The sequence below is a fragment of the Festucalex cinctus genome, chromosome 3 (assembly GCF_051991245.1).
Source record: "Festucalex cinctus isolate MCC-2025b chromosome 3, RoL_Fcin_1.0, whole genome shotgun sequence".
Classification (NCBI taxonomy): domain Eukaryota; kingdom Metazoa; phylum Chordata; class Actinopteri; order Syngnathiformes; family Syngnathidae; genus Festucalex; species Festucalex cinctus.
The window spans coordinates 1,188,875-1,207,419 of NC_135413.1; the positions used below are offsets into that span (position 1 = coordinate 1,188,875).

Below are 18,545 nucleotides of genomic sequence, written 5' to 3' on the forward strand. Positions count from 1 at the left end.
CATCGGACTAACAGAAGGCGAATTTATCAGCCAACTTGAGAAAGAAAACGTGTCTTCAGAAATTCATTTAGTCATATCTAGTGATATTTCTGTGATTCAAAACATTAAATGCAGTTAGTTTAGTTTTTTTTTTTTAACACTCAAATTAATTACGCTTTCGATTAACATCCGCTGCAGTCTAGGCTGAGATTTTTTGAGCAAGTTATTTTACTTCTGTCTTTCAAAAAATAGTGAATGTGCAGATTTTTGCTGAGCGCCCATATAAGGTAATCCGCCAAGAAGACTACGACGACAACAAAGTAGAAATAGATGTCAACTTGTATTATGACTATGTGTGTGGGTTATTTTACAGAGGATATGTACGATTAAGGTCCTACTTGAAGGAAAGGAGCTACTTTGTGACCATTGGAAATTTTGAATCTGATCGAATGGCCATGACATGTGGGGTTCCTCAAGTGTCAGTCCTTGGACCCCTGTTGTTCAGTCTGTATATGTTACCTTTGGGTCAAATGCTTCAGAACGCCAATGATGACTACAATAGTTATGCAGATGACACACAACTGTATTTATCAATGTCCCCAAATGACAGCAGTTCTATTAAGGTATTGTGTCATTCTCTAGAGCAAATTAACAACTGGATGAACCAAAATTTCCTTCAACTAAACGAAAACAAAACAGAGCTCATTGTTTTCGGCAATAAAGAAAAGAGGATTGCTGTTAAAAAACAGCTTGATTCAGTGTCTTTAGAAACTTTAGAAAGACCAAGTTCAAAATCTTGGGGTACTAATAGACTCAGACCTGACCTTCAGCAATCATATTAAATCAATCACTAAAACAGCCTTTTACCAGCTGAAAAACATATCCAAACTGAAGGACTGCATGCTTCAAGCAGACCAAGAGAAGCTTAGCCATGCCTTTATCTCCAGTAGACTCGATTACTAGGGGTGTGCCAAAAAAAAAAAAATCGATTCATAAAAGAATCGAGATTGTCACTTATTAATCAAATTGAATCGCTATTAATATCAAAAAATCGACTTTATTTAAATTACCATATTTTCAAGATTATAAGGTGCACTTTACAGTCTTAATTTTTCTCAAAAGTCAACGGTGCGCCAAATAGTGAGGTGCGCCTTGTGTGTGGACCGAGGTCCAACCTCTGACTGACTGTGTATGAGGAGACACATCACTTATATGCATGAACGGCAGACCTGATTTGAGGACAGCATGAGAGCTAGAAAGTCAACTGAAAGATGACGACATGCGGATGCACAAGACACGCCAAGCATGGTGAGACACGAATGAGTCAACTGAAAGAGTTAAATTGAAAAGTTAAATTAGAAAATGCTGCACACAAAACATGACGAGGAAAATGAATTAGGAGACTAGAATGAACAAACACTACAAGTGTAAAAGTTGTGAAAATAGATAATAAATAAACAAAGCCAGTATGTCATCAGCACTTCTCCCTTCTCCTGATTGGTTGACAGAGGACACGGGCCACCAGTCAGGGAGGAGTGCTCACACAAGCACATACCAAAAAAAAAAATGAGGGGATGTGCCGACATCCTGAACTATAACAAGCATTTGTAGTCGATAAAATGAATTCAATTAACACTGGAAGCGAAAGAAGATTTGATCTTTTTCTCTTTCTGTGTGAGAGGATTTCCCATCGACAAATTGATTTATTTTCACATTAATATCTTTGGGGATCGATTTTGTACTGTGATTGAGGCCATCAGCGGAAGGATACATGAAAAGAAGGGGGAACTTCTGCCATTAAGTTAAAGTGTGCATGTTCAGTGAGCATATGTCCTCTTTTTTTTTGCTTGTTTTAGAGCTTAACAAGCCACTTAAAGTCAATTGTTTGATTGACACTAATATGCGAAGATGACGCGATCCGCGAGCGTGGGGAGGGCGAGAGAGAGGGTGACGTTCAACGAGGAGCGCACGTCAATGACTTTCTTCTTTAAATTAGTATTTGCAACTTGTATTTGTTTATATGTTATGTTTATATGTTCAATAAATAAACAAACAATAAGTACTAAACACTAAAATACTGTAAAATGAAAAATGCATCACAGAGCATGTAGCATTAAAAAAAATACAAATCTCATACTGTGCTTATTTACCAACCAGTTGCAGCACGTAGCCTCACACACACAAACAAACAAAATAACGAATAACGTTTGATATATTATTTGAGGGTTGTTTATTTAATGTTACTTTATGTGATTCAGTAAATTAGCTTCCTGGCAACTTTAACTAACTTTATTATGCGGGACAGACGAGGCTGAACATAACGCTAACGCTACTTCTCAAAGCAGCTCATTGAGTGTGGGGTCATCATACTAACGATATCAGTTTAGATATGGACAACAATGATAAGACGGGAATTCAAATGCACTTGCCTTGAATTCTTTGTACAAGTCTGGATGTCCATGTTTCGCTAAGTTGGATGTGTTCCCCTTTCGTCTGGAAAAGGTTTCGGCATCTCATCCCTGCGCATCAACCTCAAATCTAAAGTACTTCTATACGTGACTTTGGTGTTTTTTCTCCTCAACTAATTGAGGGGCCGCTGCAGTTGAAGACGACGCAGATGTGCGGGCTACTATCATGTTGCACGCATGTTACTTTACTTCCTTGTTATTGTAGCAGCGGGAGGGTAGTCACGTGACGTCATTAGACCTAACGTGGGTTGCCAGATAAGCGCCCATATCCACCCAGAGATTAATAATAATAATAATAATAATAATAATAATAATAATAATAATATAATAAATAAACACCCCCAAAACAACACAAAAGACGCGGCCAGATATGCCGCCTCAATACCAAACGGTACTTCGGGTATTGTAGAAAAGGCAGTACCGTCACATTTTCAGAATCTTGGCATAGACTTGGCACCGAAGTATCGGTTCTTGTGACAAGCCTAGTCCTGAATATATCCAAGAAATGCTGATTGAGTACAAACCCAGCAGGGCTCTTAGATCTACAGACTTGGGCCAACTAGTGGAACCCAGAGTTCGAAGCAAACATGGTGAAGCTGCATTTAGCTGTTATGCTGCACACAGATGGAATAGGCTGCCAACAGAAGTAAAATCAGCCCCTAGTGTAAATGCTTTTAAATCCAGGTTAAAAACTTTGCTTTAAGTTTTTTCTCATACCTTTGATTAAGGACTTTTAAATAGTTTTCATTAATCATGCTTTTTTTTTTCTTTTATTAGGGCCCGAGTAGCGACCGCTGCGAGGTCCCTATTGTTTTTGTAAAAATTCTTCTTCTTCTTCTTTATTCTCCGCAAACGATCGCATTTTTGAGGATCTAAACATTTACGAAAACTCACCGAAATTTGCACACTCTTCGGGCCCGGCGAAAAATGTGATATTCTGATGTTGTCATAACAACAAGACTCTATAGCACCCCCTAGCATAAAAAAAATAAAAACCAATCCCGGCACGTTTGACCTAGAGCTACGAAAATTGGCAGGCACTTGTAGCACCCCGGGACACACAAAAAGTCAATTGGGACCATTTAGCAAAAATGTACAGGAAGTGAGCTAAAATCTCAAACTTCTCAGGCAACGAAATAGTCACGGCCTGAAAACATCCATCCATCCATCCATCTTCTTCCGCTTATCCGGGGTGGGGTCGCGGGGGCAACAGCTTCAAAATTAAAATTCAGTTATACATATAGCGCCACCTAGTGGTAACAATAAATGTCATACTTTACGTTTTTAGCTACTGTGCTGAGCTCGTTGAAGGGATCCAGTTAAAAATTGGTCAGAAAAGCCTTAAGATGTTGATCATGCCCCACACCGAATATTGTAACTTTTCGCCAAAGGGCGTGGCCGCTACGGTGACGCAAAGTCTGAAGATTTTTCGTGACAATAAAAGATGCATTAACTTGACTGAGATGATCCTATCTTCTCAAAATTTCACACATTTGATGAGAGTCCAGCCCGAAAGACATCTACGAACTTATATTTCATCTAACTGATAGCGCCACCTAGTGGCAATTTTTTTTCTTACGAATTTTCTTCTATTTTTTTCTCCAAACACATTAACTGGACCTACCTCATATTTGCTCAGACGAGGGTTTCGGCCTTAATGATGTCACAACACGAAGTTTGTGAGTTTTTGCGCATTGCTGTGGCCATGGCTAAGCGCTGTTCGCCAAGAAAACAACGCCAATTTTTAGGGTCTAAACATGCACAGAAACTCATGAAACTTGGCACACACATCTGGCCTGGTACAATGAGCAATATTTTACTGTTGATTGTGCTGTTTTAAAAAAAAAAAGACTCAATAGCGCCCCCTAGAAATTTTTAACGAAGCAGCCCCGGTTGTACGTTTAAGCAAGAACGACGAATATTTTTAGGTGTATGAGGGAGCCCAAGACCTACAAAAAAGTCTCTTGGACCCATATGCTTTTAAAATGAACAGGAAGTGAGCTACGAATTTTTGAATGTCCCATTTTTGACGATTTTTGCACATTTATAGGGGGCATACTTTTGCCCACTTCTCCTACACGTTTCATCCGACTGAGTTATGACTTGACCTGGACCATGTCAAGACCTGAGCCAACGACAGGCGGAAAAATCTTGACTTTTCGAAATACTATATGATGAGGGCGGGGCATCAAAATTAGAGATAGACCGATAATCGGCCGGGCCGATAATCGGGGCCGATATTTGACATATTGTTACATATCGGTATCGGCCTGTTTTATTAATCTGACGGCCGATATAAGCGATCCAATTAAAACTTCGTCTATTCGCTTCGAATGCAGCCCAGAGCGTCTCTGTGTATCACAGTAGCCGGTCACCCACGCACCCACGGACACAACGCGAGAGACATGCTTCGAAGGTAAGTTAAAAGAGAAGAGACTCCGCCAAACTTTTCACCATGATAAGCTAAACACATTGAATTATGTTGTGTATTAAATGCACTATATGAATGGAGCTGCATTGCCTTGCATTGAATCCCCGCTAGCTAACAGCGGTGTGTTCAGCTTAGCATGTAGGCTAACACCCAGTAGCTAATTCGCTACTTGAACTACTCGGGGAGGGAATCACACACATTTTCACTTAATTACGTAAACAATGTTTGTTAGAAAGGTTCCAAATATTAACAGTTGTCATTATTATATTGTCTAGTTCCATGTTAAGAGTAGAGTAACGTCATTATATTTACCTCTCGTGACGCACACATTGCATTCTGGGTCACGTCCACTACTTGTTGCATAGCGGTTATTAGGGGTGTTAAAAAAAATCGATTTGGCGATATATCGCGATACTACATCGCGCGATTCTCGAATCGATTCAATAATCGGCAGAATCGATTTTTTCCCATCGCGAGATGCTGTGACTATCGCGTGACCGGTAGCGAGACTGGGAAAATCTAACATGGCGGCGCTCTGCTGCTAAAATAGAATTAGCTTTATATTTCTAATTAAACCCGAATTTAATGATTAGATAAATTCGATTCATTTCTTTTCTAAGAAAGATCGGAAATATTATCCAGTGTGGACGACCTCGAACGTTTTATTGACGATTATTTTTATAGCTGCGCGATGGATGAGCCGGCGGCTAGTCGGGATAATCCTTCGAAAAAAAAAAGGAAAAATGACTCGTCAACAGACACGGACGATTTAGCAACCGCCAACGTATCGGTGAGTATGCTGGATTCCATAAATAAAAAACTTGACGTCCTCTGTCTTATCCGCGAGGACGTCAAAGAATTAAAGGCAAGTTTGGAATTCGTTAGCCAACAGGTAAGCGATCTCCAATGCGATAACTCCGAGCTACGCTCCTCTCTCGTCGCTGTCACAGCCGAGTTGGAGACGATTAAAAAGGAAAATAAAATGCTAAAGGAAACGGTCTTAGATGTTCAATCCCGTAGTATGCGGGAAAATCTAATATTCTCAGGTATATCCGAAAATTCTCCAGATAATCCAGAGAGTGAGATAAAAAAAATTCATGACATCATCGCTAAAGATCCCACAGGAGACGGTAAATAATATCTCTTTTCACCGTGTACACCGGCTCGGAGCTCGTAAGGGCAATAAGCCCCGTCCTATTATTGCTAAGTTCGAACATTTTAAACATAAAGAATTGGTAAAAAGTAAAGGACGGGAGCTCAAAGGGACATCTTTCGGGATGAATGATCAATTCCCAAGAGAGATAAACGAGCGGCGAAAAGTACTGTTTCCTATAATGAAACAAAATAGACAGGAGGGTAAACGGACTTCGATGGTCGCTGATAAATTATATATCGACGGCCAGCTATTCCGAAACCCAACCTCGACCCCTTGGCTGTTCTAACTGACAATTGGTAGAGCCGAGCATTGTGTGATTATTTGACGTATGTATATGTATATGTATGTGTATGTATATGTGTATGTATGTATATATATGTATATGTATATGTATGTATATGTATATGTATGGATAATGGGTTACGAAATAGAATATGAATTTATATTATGCATAGGCTATATAGTAATAATAATAATAATAATAATAATATAAAAATATATTCTTAAAAAAAAAAAATTAATAATAATAATAATAATCTCGCTTAGGTCACCATTTACTGGTGTATTGTTATGTTGAATCCCCCACAGATTTCCTTCACACTCACTTCCCCCCACGTTTCTTCACTATTATACTTATCTACTTGCTATCTCTCTCTTTATATAAATTATATAAATTGCCTAATTACTCTTTTGCTATCCTACAATATGTTAATATTAATAAGCAGCTTATATAGATGTATACATAAGACTGAGTCTATATTGCTTGTATGCAGAAATTAGTTCTGGTCTCCTGGAATGTGTGTGGCGCTCGCTCCCAGGCAAAAAGAATAAAAATTTTAGACCATCTCTCAAAATTTAAGGCAGATATTTGTCTCCTACAAGAAACCCACTTACAAAAATCAGAAGAAAAATTATTTATAGATAAAAATTTTAGTCAAGTTTACTCTGCCTCCTATAATAGTAGACAAAGAGGTGTCTCTATACTTATACATAAGAATTTATTCTTTACTCTAAATAATATAGTAACAGATTTAGAGGGCCGATATATTATTATCCAGGTAACTATATTTAATAAAGTATATACAATTGGTAATTTATATGCCCCAAATAATGATGACCCTGATTTTTTCCATGAATTTTTCTCTCGGTTACTCGATTTAGCAACAAATTCTACTATTATTATTGGAGGTGATTTTAACACGGTCTTGAACCCGTTAATAGATCGTTCTAATAATACGATATATACAAGGCGATTACGATCCGCTAAAGTAATAGATGAATATATGGAGGATTTTGGCCTCAGCGATGGCTGGAGACTTCAAAACCCAACTAAGAAGGAATTTACTTTCTTCTCTGCTGTGCACCGATCATTCTCAAGAATTGATTTTTTCCTTACAAATAATTCTATTGTTGATAAAACTGCTATAAAAATACATTCTATAATTATAAGTGATCATGCACCAGTCTCCCTCACTCTACAAATTGACTCTACCTTTAAACCTCCCCCGATATGGCGTTTTAACATCTCATTACTGAAAGACGTAGAGTTTGATAAAATTATTAGAAGGGAGTGGGCAGATTTTTTGGAAATAAATGACTCTCCAAATATATCTCCATCTCTTCTCTGGGAAGCAGGGAAAGCGGTAATTAGAGGGAAAATTATATCATATTCAACTTATAAAAAGAAACAGGATCAAAAATTAGAAAAATACCTGGAAGATAAAATTAAACAACTAACGGATGAATATGTAGTAAACCCAAATAATCAAATATGGATAGAACTACAGAATATAAAAATACAGTTAGATAACATGTTATCTAAAAAGACAGAGTTTATAATACAACAGTTGAGATATAATAATTTTGAACATAATAATAAATCAGGTAAATTCCTGGCAAATCAACTTCAACGGAATCGGGAAAAATCTCTTATAACGGCTATTAAAGATATAAATGGTGAATGCACACAATCACCAGAAGAAATTAACCATATTTTTTATAACTATTATCGAAATCTATACACAGAAATTAATAGACCTAACCCTGAATATATTGAGGAATTCCTAAACAGCTTAAATATACCTGTTATCTATTGAACATAAAGATATTCTCGATACCCCGCTTACTATAGATGAGTTGTATCGTGCTTTAGACAGTATGCCTAATGGCAGAGCACCTGGTCCAGACGGCTTTCCGGCTATATTTTTTAAACATTTCTGGTTAATGTTTGCTCCATTATTTCTAAGAGTAGTAACTGAAATTAAAAGTAAAGGTGATATACGTCAAGATATGAATATAGCAGCAATTAAACTTTTATTAAAGCCAGAAAAAGACCCTACCCTCCCGTCAAGTTACCGACCGATATCACTAATTAATACCGATATTAAAATTATCGCTAAGGCCTTGGCATCTCGATTAGAGACGGTAATCTCGACAATTATTCATAGTGATCAAACAGGTTTTATTAAAGGTCGTCATTCTACTAATAATATTAGGAGACTCTTTAACTTGATTAGTATGTCACAGCGGTATGATAAAAAGGCAGTTGTTATTTCGCTGGATGCAGAAAAAGCATTCGATAAAGTTAACTGGTCCTTCCTCTTTGCTGTCTTAAATAAATTCGGCTTCGGGGAGTCATTCATTCAATGGGTCTCAATATTATATGATTCTCCTAAAGCTACAGTTACTACTAATGGGATTACATCACAGAGTTTTACTTTACAAAGGGGAACAAGACAAGGGTGCCCAATTTCTCCTTTATTATTTGCTATATTTATTGAGCCGCTTGCATTAGCTATACGTCAGGATAGACGGATCCAAGGAATCCACTCCGGGACAATAGAACATAAAATTAATCTATATGCCGATGATATATTACTCTATTTAGAAGAACCTGCTATCTCGCTAGGGGAAGCATTTAAATTAATAACTAAATTCTCTCACTTATCAGATTACTCTATTAACTGGACAAAATCAACATTATTACCTATTACAGAAAATTCATGGAATCCTACAAGTCAGGATCCACACTACTCCTTTCCTACAGGTAATTTAAAATACTTAGGTGTTAAAATTTCACCTAAGTTAACTGAATTAACTTCTTTAAATTTTTCACCATTATTGGATAGTATCCGTAGTGACCTGGAGCGCTGGAATAATCTTCCGATCTCTTTAATAGGACGGATAGCTACTATAAAAATGAAAGTTTTACCAAAGATTAATTATTTATTTTCAATGATTCCATTTAAACCTACGTCTAACTGGTTCCAATCGCTGGACTCTGCTATCATAAAATTCTATTGGAATAAAAAAAAAGCCAAAATTAGTCTATCTACTCTTCAGGAAAGTAAATCTAAAGGAGGTTTAGAGGCACCAAACTTTATGTACTATTATTTAGCTAATCAACTACAATATCTTGTGCTATGGACACAACCCAACAGAGATACTAACTGTTGGTTGGAATTGGAGCAGAAGGATTGTAATAATCTTAGACTGTCAGATTTACTCTTTATTACAAAATCAATAAGACGACATAATTGTTTTAAAAACCCAATGATAGCCGCCACCCTGACTGCCTGGTGGAAGGCATTAGAAATTACAAACTCCCAATTGGCGCCCTGTGGGCTCTCTCCCATTTGGCATAACCCCGACTTTCAACTTAATAATCAGTCGTTCCATTTAAGCCTATGGGAGCAGAAAGGAATTACACACCTTCATCATCTTTTCTCAGATAATAAGTTTATATCGTATACAAACTTGGTCCAGAAATATGAAATAAAAAAGGGAAATTTCTTACATTATCTGCAAGTTAAAAATATGGTTAAGAAACAAATCCCAACACTTCAGGATACGCTCCAACTGCCTGTCTTAGCTAAAGATATTATAAAGCTTTCTCCAACAACAATAAAGAAAATATCAAAAATATATAAGTTATTTTTATACACAAATAAAACGTATTTACCGACTTTAAAATGGGAAAAAGACTTGTCTATAGTTCCGGAACCAGACTTTTGGACCCAAATCTGTGAAAATGTATTTAAAATGACCAAACAGACAAATTTGCAACTTATCCAATATAAGATACTTCATAGAACATATATTACACAATATATGATGAAAAAAATGGGACTCTCTGACTCCGACATTTGTCTCCAGTGCTCACAAAACACTGCCGATACTTATCTTCATGCTTTATGGTCATGTACTCCAGTGCTGCATTTCTGGACTAAAATCTTGGAAAAGCTCGCTGATATATTAAACTGTAGGCTTCCTTTATCTCCAAGATTGTGTTTACTAGGTGACTTAACAATAACTGAGCTACCATGTAAACGATCTCAATCTATATTTATAGCCCTTACTATTGCTAAAAAAATAATCCTTGTCAATTGGAAAAATAAACAATCTCTAAATATCGACCACTGGTTAAACTTACTAATAAACTATATCTCAATGGAAAAAATCTCTGCCTTAAATAAAAATCAAGTATCAAGATTTAAACAAATATGGTCTATGTACATAGAATATTTTAATCTCAATTTGGCAACTTAATCCTGCCAAGATTCTGCCTGTTAACGAGAGCCACCACATCGTTACAACTTCTGTTTTCGCTGCTTCTGTGTTTGGTATCTGATTGTTTTTATTTTTATATAGTCAGGAACCTAGTTGCTGCTAGTGGGCTCGAGCATACCACACTATACGACACTATACTCAATAACTCCTTAAGATCTATTTCTAGTGGGCACTAAGCATCAACACTTGGTGTTACTGCATGCTAATTAGTCAATTTTCTTGACGCCGTCCCCTGTGGTCGGGCGGGGGTGGTTCTGCCCCCCCCCCCTCGTTGTCTGCTCGGTGGCGGTTGCGTCTTGGCCGCTCCCTGGGCCCCCTGTGGGGTGCGGTGTTGGGGTGCTTCCCCTGGTGCCCGGGGCGGTGCCGTCCCGGCGCGGTCCGCTGCTCCGTGCCCGGCGGCACGGTTCGGGGTGGGTGGGCCTCCGGTGTGCCCCGTGGTTCCCTCTCCCCTCCCCCTTCCTCCCCCCCGTCGCCTCTCCCTCCTCGCCTCCTCCCGCCCATACTCCTCTGCCTCCCGGTCCCTTTTCCCTTGTCGCCCTCCCTCCTCCTCCCCCCCCCCCCCCCCCGCCTCCTGCCCTGCAGCCGCCCTTTCGCCTTCTTGTCGTCTTCTCCCCGCTCCCCCCCCCCCCCCCCCCCTCCCTGTCTGCCCTGCGGCCCCTCCCCCTCCCTCTCCCTGGGCCTGGGGCTCCCTCCCCGGCCCGGGCGTCGGGCTCCGGGGGCCGGGCGAGGGTTTGGGGCCTGCCCCACTCCGGTATAACTCCTGGCGCCCCGGGCGGGCTCCGGTGGCCGGTGGGCTGTCCGGTAGCCCTGCTGCGCTGGCTGTCCGCCCATTGTGGTGCCGGGTGGGGGGCGGGTGGGGGTGGGGGTGCTGGGGGGCGGGCGTGCCACCTACACCCGCCGGGTTGGGTGAGGCCCCGCTGGTCGCTCCTCTTACTCACTTCACTAGCTTGCACTATACACTTTGTAAATATACACATAGGGCACACAACACATTTCTTGGTGGGGTGGGGAAGGGTGGAAACACCGTCTTCACCCTTCAACTCCCCTCCAATTTTAATGCACCTCACGTCCAAGGGGAGGGGTGAGTTGGGGCGGGGAGCCATCAGAGGGGATGGACTGCAGTGCCTGGCAGCGCTGTGGTCCCCCCCATTTGTGTCCCTGCCCCACCACTTTGTCCCTCCATTCCCTTTTTTAATGCACCACACATATACATATTCATTTTTTTGGGGGGGATACGGGTGTGTCGGAGTAGGGGAAATTTTTTCCCTCTGCTCCGACTCACCTGCTCCCAATTTTAATGCACCACACGCACACACTTGTATATACACTGGGTGGGGCCACATTCACGGTGTAAGGGTAGAGCTCGCCAGTCGGCGAGCTGGCGGACTCAGTAACAGGGTTAGGTGTCACTAGTACTCTGGCGTGACGACCGGGGCCTCTCCCCACCGGGCTCGGTGTTCTGGTGTTCCGCCTTCTCCCCTGGTGCTTCCTCCTCTGCTTCCCCCCTCCCGCCGCTGTGCATATCTCGCGCGGCTGGAGGTGGGGTGGGCACATCTTCCCTCTCTGCGCTGCTGCCCGGTGCCGGTTTCCGGGGGTGTGTGGGGGGTTCTCGCGGGGGGCCGGGTTCGCGGGGGGGGTGGCGGCCGTCGGGGGGGGGGGGGGGGCGGCTTGTTTGGGGGGGGGGGTGGAGGTATGGGTGGGGGGGGGGTTGGGTGCTGGGGGTCGGGGTGTGTTCGGGGGTTTGGGGGTCGGGGGTGGTGGGGCCTGGGTCGTGGTGGATGGCGGGTTTGGGTGGGGTGTGGGGGGGTCGTGGGGGGATGGGGGCTGGGGACCGGTGGGGCGCTGTGGGGGCCCGCTGGGCCTCGTTCTGCGGCCTTGGGCTCGGGGGTGTGGGCCGGGGCTGGGGCGGGGGTGTTCCGGGTGTCTGGGTCGGCTCGCCGACCGGTGTCCGCTCGGGTGGCTTGGGGGTGGCCTTGGTGCTGCCGCGGCCTGGGGATTCCGGGGGGGGGGGGGGAGTGCTCGCTTTGCTGGACCGCGGTTGACGGCTTCTTTCTTTGGTGGTGGTCCTTATGCATGCCAGATCCGTCGCACCAGCATCTACTGAAACTCAACAGAAGTACCCTCTCCCTCCCACAGCCCCTTGAATCAGTTGGTGCTGGTGTCTGTGGTTCTCACTTTGCTTTATCTATCCTTCCCTCCTTCCTCTCTTTAGTTTTTCCTCTGGTCACTTGAGATCTTAATTTATTAGAAGTATGAGGTTTCTGGGGTTGGCATAAGACTCTGGTTTTGTAACCACGCAGGAGGGGTCTTGTTGGTGCTGGACTTCACTTTGATGGATTGGATGTACTGGCTTCTATGGATCTCACTCTGCCTTATCGATCCTTCCCTCCTTCCTCTCTTTAGTTTTTCCTCTGGGCTCTTGAGATCTCGCTAAATTTGCTGGAATTCAGAGGCTTCCGGGGTTGGCGTAAGACTTTGATTTTGTAATCATGGGGAAGGCAGGAAGTGTTTGGTCGGTGCTGGATTTCACTTTGATTTACCTTTCTTTTCTCTTTATTTCTTTTTTTTTTCTGACCTTTTCTCTGGTCTCCTGACCATTTAAATCTCACGACTCTGGCAAGATTCTGAAGTACCTGGTTAAGGCGAAGGGTAATGGGATATTTATAAGGTTTTAGGTGAATGAATGAGTATAAATTTATACGTATTTGCACGCACGCACGCGCACGCACGCGCACGCACGCAAACGCACGCAAACGCACACACGCAAACGCACGCACGCACGCAAACGCACGCACGCAAACGCACACATACACACACACACACAAAAAAAAACAAAAAAACAAGAGCAATGATGACAAGACGTTGAATCGGTAAGACTACCGAATGAACAATTCTGAGCTCTTTAAAAAAAAAATAAAAAATAAAAGAATCGATTTTTTTTTTTTTTTTTTTTAGGATTCACACCTTGAGCATGGAAGAATGTTATATGAACGGAACATTAAGCTTAATATTTTATTTTAATGCTGTTCAAACATGGAACAGATTACAACCTCTATAAGACTGAAATTTCAGATAAATAAATAATACATTTTCATATAAATCTTACACTCTACAAGCTTACTGATTAGTATTTTCTAAATTTGAATGAAAAAAAATCGCAACAATCGACTTATAAATTCGTATCGGGATTAATCGGTATCGAATCTAATCGTGACCTGTGAATCGTGATACGAATCGAATCGTCAGGTACTAGGCAATTCACACCCCTAGCGGTTATTATGCAGTTAGATGCCACAGTGACACTAAATAGCGTTTAGTTACTTTATATTGTCTTTATTTGTCGCACTGGTTTGCCATTGTGTGCCTGAAGCTTCGACGTCGATTTGATTGACAGCTCGTTGTGCACCTCGTTAAAGTCCACTCCGTAACTAATTAAGTGTCTCAAACACCGTTTAACTACACCAACGTGTTCTCTTCCGTATGTTAGGCATGAGTAGAGAAGTGCACTAAAGTATAGTGTGCTTATTTGCTCATTTTGTCTCTCTTTTCACGTCATGTCTGCCGTCAGTTGGGACATTATCCTCTCAATGGATGCCACTAATATGTAACATCTACGGCCGTAGTCGGCTGCAATTATTGTTCAGTGATGTAATTTCGTTACGTGCATCATACTTTGAATAATGAGCTCATGTTTGGTGTGTTGTATAACTTTCTCGTGTGTTAGTAACTATTCATGTGGACAGCTAAGATAGTGCTTGTTAATGTGAATTAGCAATGTTGCAGCCCAGTTATTATTGAGACAAGTGTTGAATTGAGTGGATTGAGTAGAGTCAGATGAAACGCCATATCATGTAAAATGAGATAACAAATTAATGGGCTAGACTCAATTCTTAGTTAGAGACCAATTGGTGTCTGTAGGACCGAATCATTCTTTGGCCTCTGGGTGTAGTTCCTCAAAGTAACCACCAGATGCCGCCAAACCTGTACAACTAAGCCACCCACTCAGCATTGCCCGGACACACATTTCTTATAAGGCCAGATACAAATTGAGTGTAAATAAATGATATCCTGAATTAAGTAATAATACACAACACAATCTATATTCGACAATTGTTAACCTGATTTTTGGATCAATGTTTGTAGCACATTGAAAGCCAACTATGAAGTTTTGCTGTCTTTCTTTTTCTTTTCTTTCATTTATAATCGATACTGTCTTTTATCGCTGATAATATTGCTGTAACTGCATTAAAAAGATTGACTGTATGTACTGCTCTCTCAACATGACATACAGGATGTGTAACAGATTTAGAATCAACCTGTTAGGGCCCTGAGAGAATTTGGGATTTAACATGTCATGTATATATATGTTATTCATGCTTGCTTAATTAATATATATATGATTTTATTGATTTTAACGTTTATCATTGTCGAATAGAGCTGAAGACCTTTGACATATGATTATGACTCAGCTGTAAAGAATCTATGACTCATCCTCATGGCTCGTCTGTGGAAAATTACTGAGAATGAGTCCCAACAAGTGCGCTTTGATATTGTTGGAGGCGGAAGGACATTCACCGGAAGAAGTCAGTGCTATGACCCAAGGTGATAAAAAGTCATCACCAGCTGGGATCGAGGCTTCTTACCCTGCGATCTGGTCTGGATGGAGAGTATTGCTGAAGATGGATTTATGCCTGTTTGAGGACTTTGGATTTTTTACGAAGGACTTGAACCAGCCGTGAATGGAATTATCTTCAATAATTGGTAATGTACAACTTTTTTAGCAATAATGATGTATAATAGGAAGATATGAATGACTAATCGCGTGTTAGGGTAGGGGCCATTTAATACACTCTCATATCTTCAAATTATTTTTAGCCAAAAACATCTTATTGTCAATCAGGTCTTAAGCTTTTCCGAGAAATGATCAATCTTATAAAGCTTATTGTAAAAGGTTATATTATTCTTAATCTCCTGTCTTTATTTTATTTTATTTTATTTTTATTGATTTAAGGTTTTATCATTAAAGGTGATTGTTATGATTAATATTGGTTGTCTTATTATTGTCAATAAAAATTGTTTAAAAGACAATGTTTGTATTAATCATTTTATTGTCTTGTCTCTATTTTATTTGATTTTATTTTTATTTTTTATTTTTGGACGTTCTATAAGTCCAAATAAAATGATTTAAAAACTAATTGTGATGTAATTAGTTTGTTTGGTTTGTTTTAATTTTTATTATATTTATTTTTGGACGTTTTATGAGTCCGAGGTCGTTTTATAAGACCTTGTTATTTGTTTCTGATTTTATTTTTATTTTGGACGTTTCATAAGTCCTTATTTGTTTTTGATTTTATTTTTATTTTAGACGTTTCATAAGTCCTTGTTATTTGTTTTTGATTTTATTTTTATTTTGGACGTTTCATAAGTCCTTGTTATTTGTTTTTGATTTTATTTTTATTTTGGACGTTTGATAAGTCCTTATTTGTTTTTGATTTTATTTTTATATTTGGACGTTTGATAAGTCCTTATTATTTGTTTTGATTTTATTTTGTTTTGGACATTTTATAAGTCCGCATTAATATTATTTTTTCCCTCTTCGAGGAGGACAACAGCAACGGACTTTTGGAAGAAGGTAAATGTATTTGAATAACCTCTAACCAATGCTTCCATCTGTATTAATAAGTCAAATACTCCTGCTTGATAAGTAACAAATCCGTATGATCCTAACAAGGATTATTAAATTACTAGGTCAATAACAAATGCAAACAACTTAGAAAAGTGGAGCTGCCAATATAAGTGAGGTGTACATGCTAGCATTCCTGGGCTCTGTGTGTGTGGTTACTCACTCAGGATTGATAGGTGGATGAAAACGGATTGGCCTCATGATAAGAAGACAGTGAACAAACCTAGGTGAATCCACTTTGATATATCGGCTTATCTAATTCCCGTCTCCTCACGCTGACGCCTTAGAGCTGGTGAGGAAAAAGGGGAATTTCTAACCCTTTAATTGGAGAGTCGATCAGGACATATTTCCCGATTTAAGTCCTGCGGGTAAGCGGAAGTTGACACAAGTAAATCTGTGCCATTAAGTAATACAGTACAGTAGTGAGAGAATGTGCCTATATACACACGTGTCTGTAAGTGTAAAACACAAACTGCAGAAACTGGCAGCGGTCCACCGCAACAATGTCTGTTTAACCAAGTTATTCTTACTATTATTATAACCAAGTTATTTTACTCTACCTTTTTCTGCGTTGATTGGGGCATCCGAAGTGGCAGTAAACTACATGATGAAGTGTGTTGTATCCTGAAGCTGTCTTTTGACAGTTCTCTTGTAGAGAGGAGTAGCATGATATTGCTGTTCTCGATTTAAGATCCTAAGCTTATCAATACTGTCTATATGGTAACAATAACAATAATCATAATAGGGTCTACAAGAACTGTATGGTGTTCAGGGATGAATAGTTTTTCTCATGGAATTTTTTTATTTATTTTTTGCTGTAGTAATAAGTAATGCCACAGCTGATGCACATTTTGAATGATAGGGTTCCTCCTATTACTTCAAAATATAAAAATATAACATTTATAGAATAAAACTACAAGTATCCCAAATGCTATAAAAGGTAATGTCACGTTGGCCCCCACATTTAACTCCCCCCGCCACCAACGTCTTATTGCAGATGGAAAGATGTAAAATGAAAAGTGCAGTGTGAGAATCCATTGTAAAGAACGGTTAGGGTTTGCATTATTCAAAAATTTGGTGCCAACATTTTAACTTTTACTGCAAATGAATATCGGCTTCAAATATCGGTTATCTGCCTCCTTGACTACCGATAATCGGTATCGGTATCGGCCCTGAAAAAAGCATATCGGTCTATCTCTAATCAAAATTTGTGTTTCGCAGTGAATAAGTATATGCTTAATAACTTCCTGGTACATGCTCCAAAAAATCCCAAACTTGACGTGTATGTTTATCATCAAGGCCTGAAGCTATCTCTATGACAACATTCAGTTATATATGCAGCGCCACCTAGCCCTTGAGGCATGAAAAAAAAATTCCCCACTAACGGTATTTTTACAAAAATTGTAAACACGTTTCGCAATGAAAAAGGATATTCATGATAATTCCCCGGTACATGCTCCAAAAAATCCCAAACTTGACATGTATGTTTATCATCAAGGCCTGAAGCTATCTCTGTGACAACATTCAGTTATATATGCAGCGCCACCTAGCCCTTGAGGCAGAAAAAAAAATACCCCACGTAAGGTATTTTTACAAAAATTGTAAACTCATTCTCAGTGTGATAACTAAGTCATTTATGAATATTCTTTTGCTTTCCACCACTTAAAATGTTCACTGGCATCAGACCTATCCAAACATACGTATTTCTTATTTAGTTTTATTTATTTTTGATAGCTTCTATGGACGTTAAAAGCAGTATCGTGAATGAAGGATATGCTGAATAACTCATGTACATGAGTACATGATTAAAAAAATCCCAAACTTGACATGTATATTTATAGTCAAGGCCTGAAGGTATCTCTATGACAAAATTCAGTTATAAATACTGCGCCACCTCGTCCTTGAGGTATAAAAAAAAAAAAAAAAAAAAACACTTACGGTATTTTGAACAAACTTTGTGAACTCGTAAGTGTTATAACTAAGTCATTTATGAATATTCTTTTACTTTACTCAAGATGTTCACTGGTATCAGACCGATCCAAACATCTGTACTTTTTTTATTCAGTTTCATTTTTTTTTTTTTGATCGCCTCTATGGACAATAAATGCAACATTGTGCAATGAGTACGAGTGATGATGGGTATATATACTTTTGCAAGGTCAACTCATTCCCTAAAAATAAAAAAGGACACTGATTTTTGCAGATCTTGACAATCACCAAAACACATTGAGCTTGACACACACATCACACCTGAAAAAA

The 18,545-nt window shown here is 39.8% G+C and overlaps 1 protein-coding gene across 7 annotated transcripts in view; it reads right to left on the bottom strand.

Annotated features, from left to right (window-relative positions):
• Positions 1–18,545, bottom strand: part of cdk10 (cyclin dependent kinase 10) — a 175,147-nt gene that overhangs the window by 14,936 nt on the left and 141,666 nt on the right. The gene's annotated exons all lie outside the window — the stretch shown is intronic.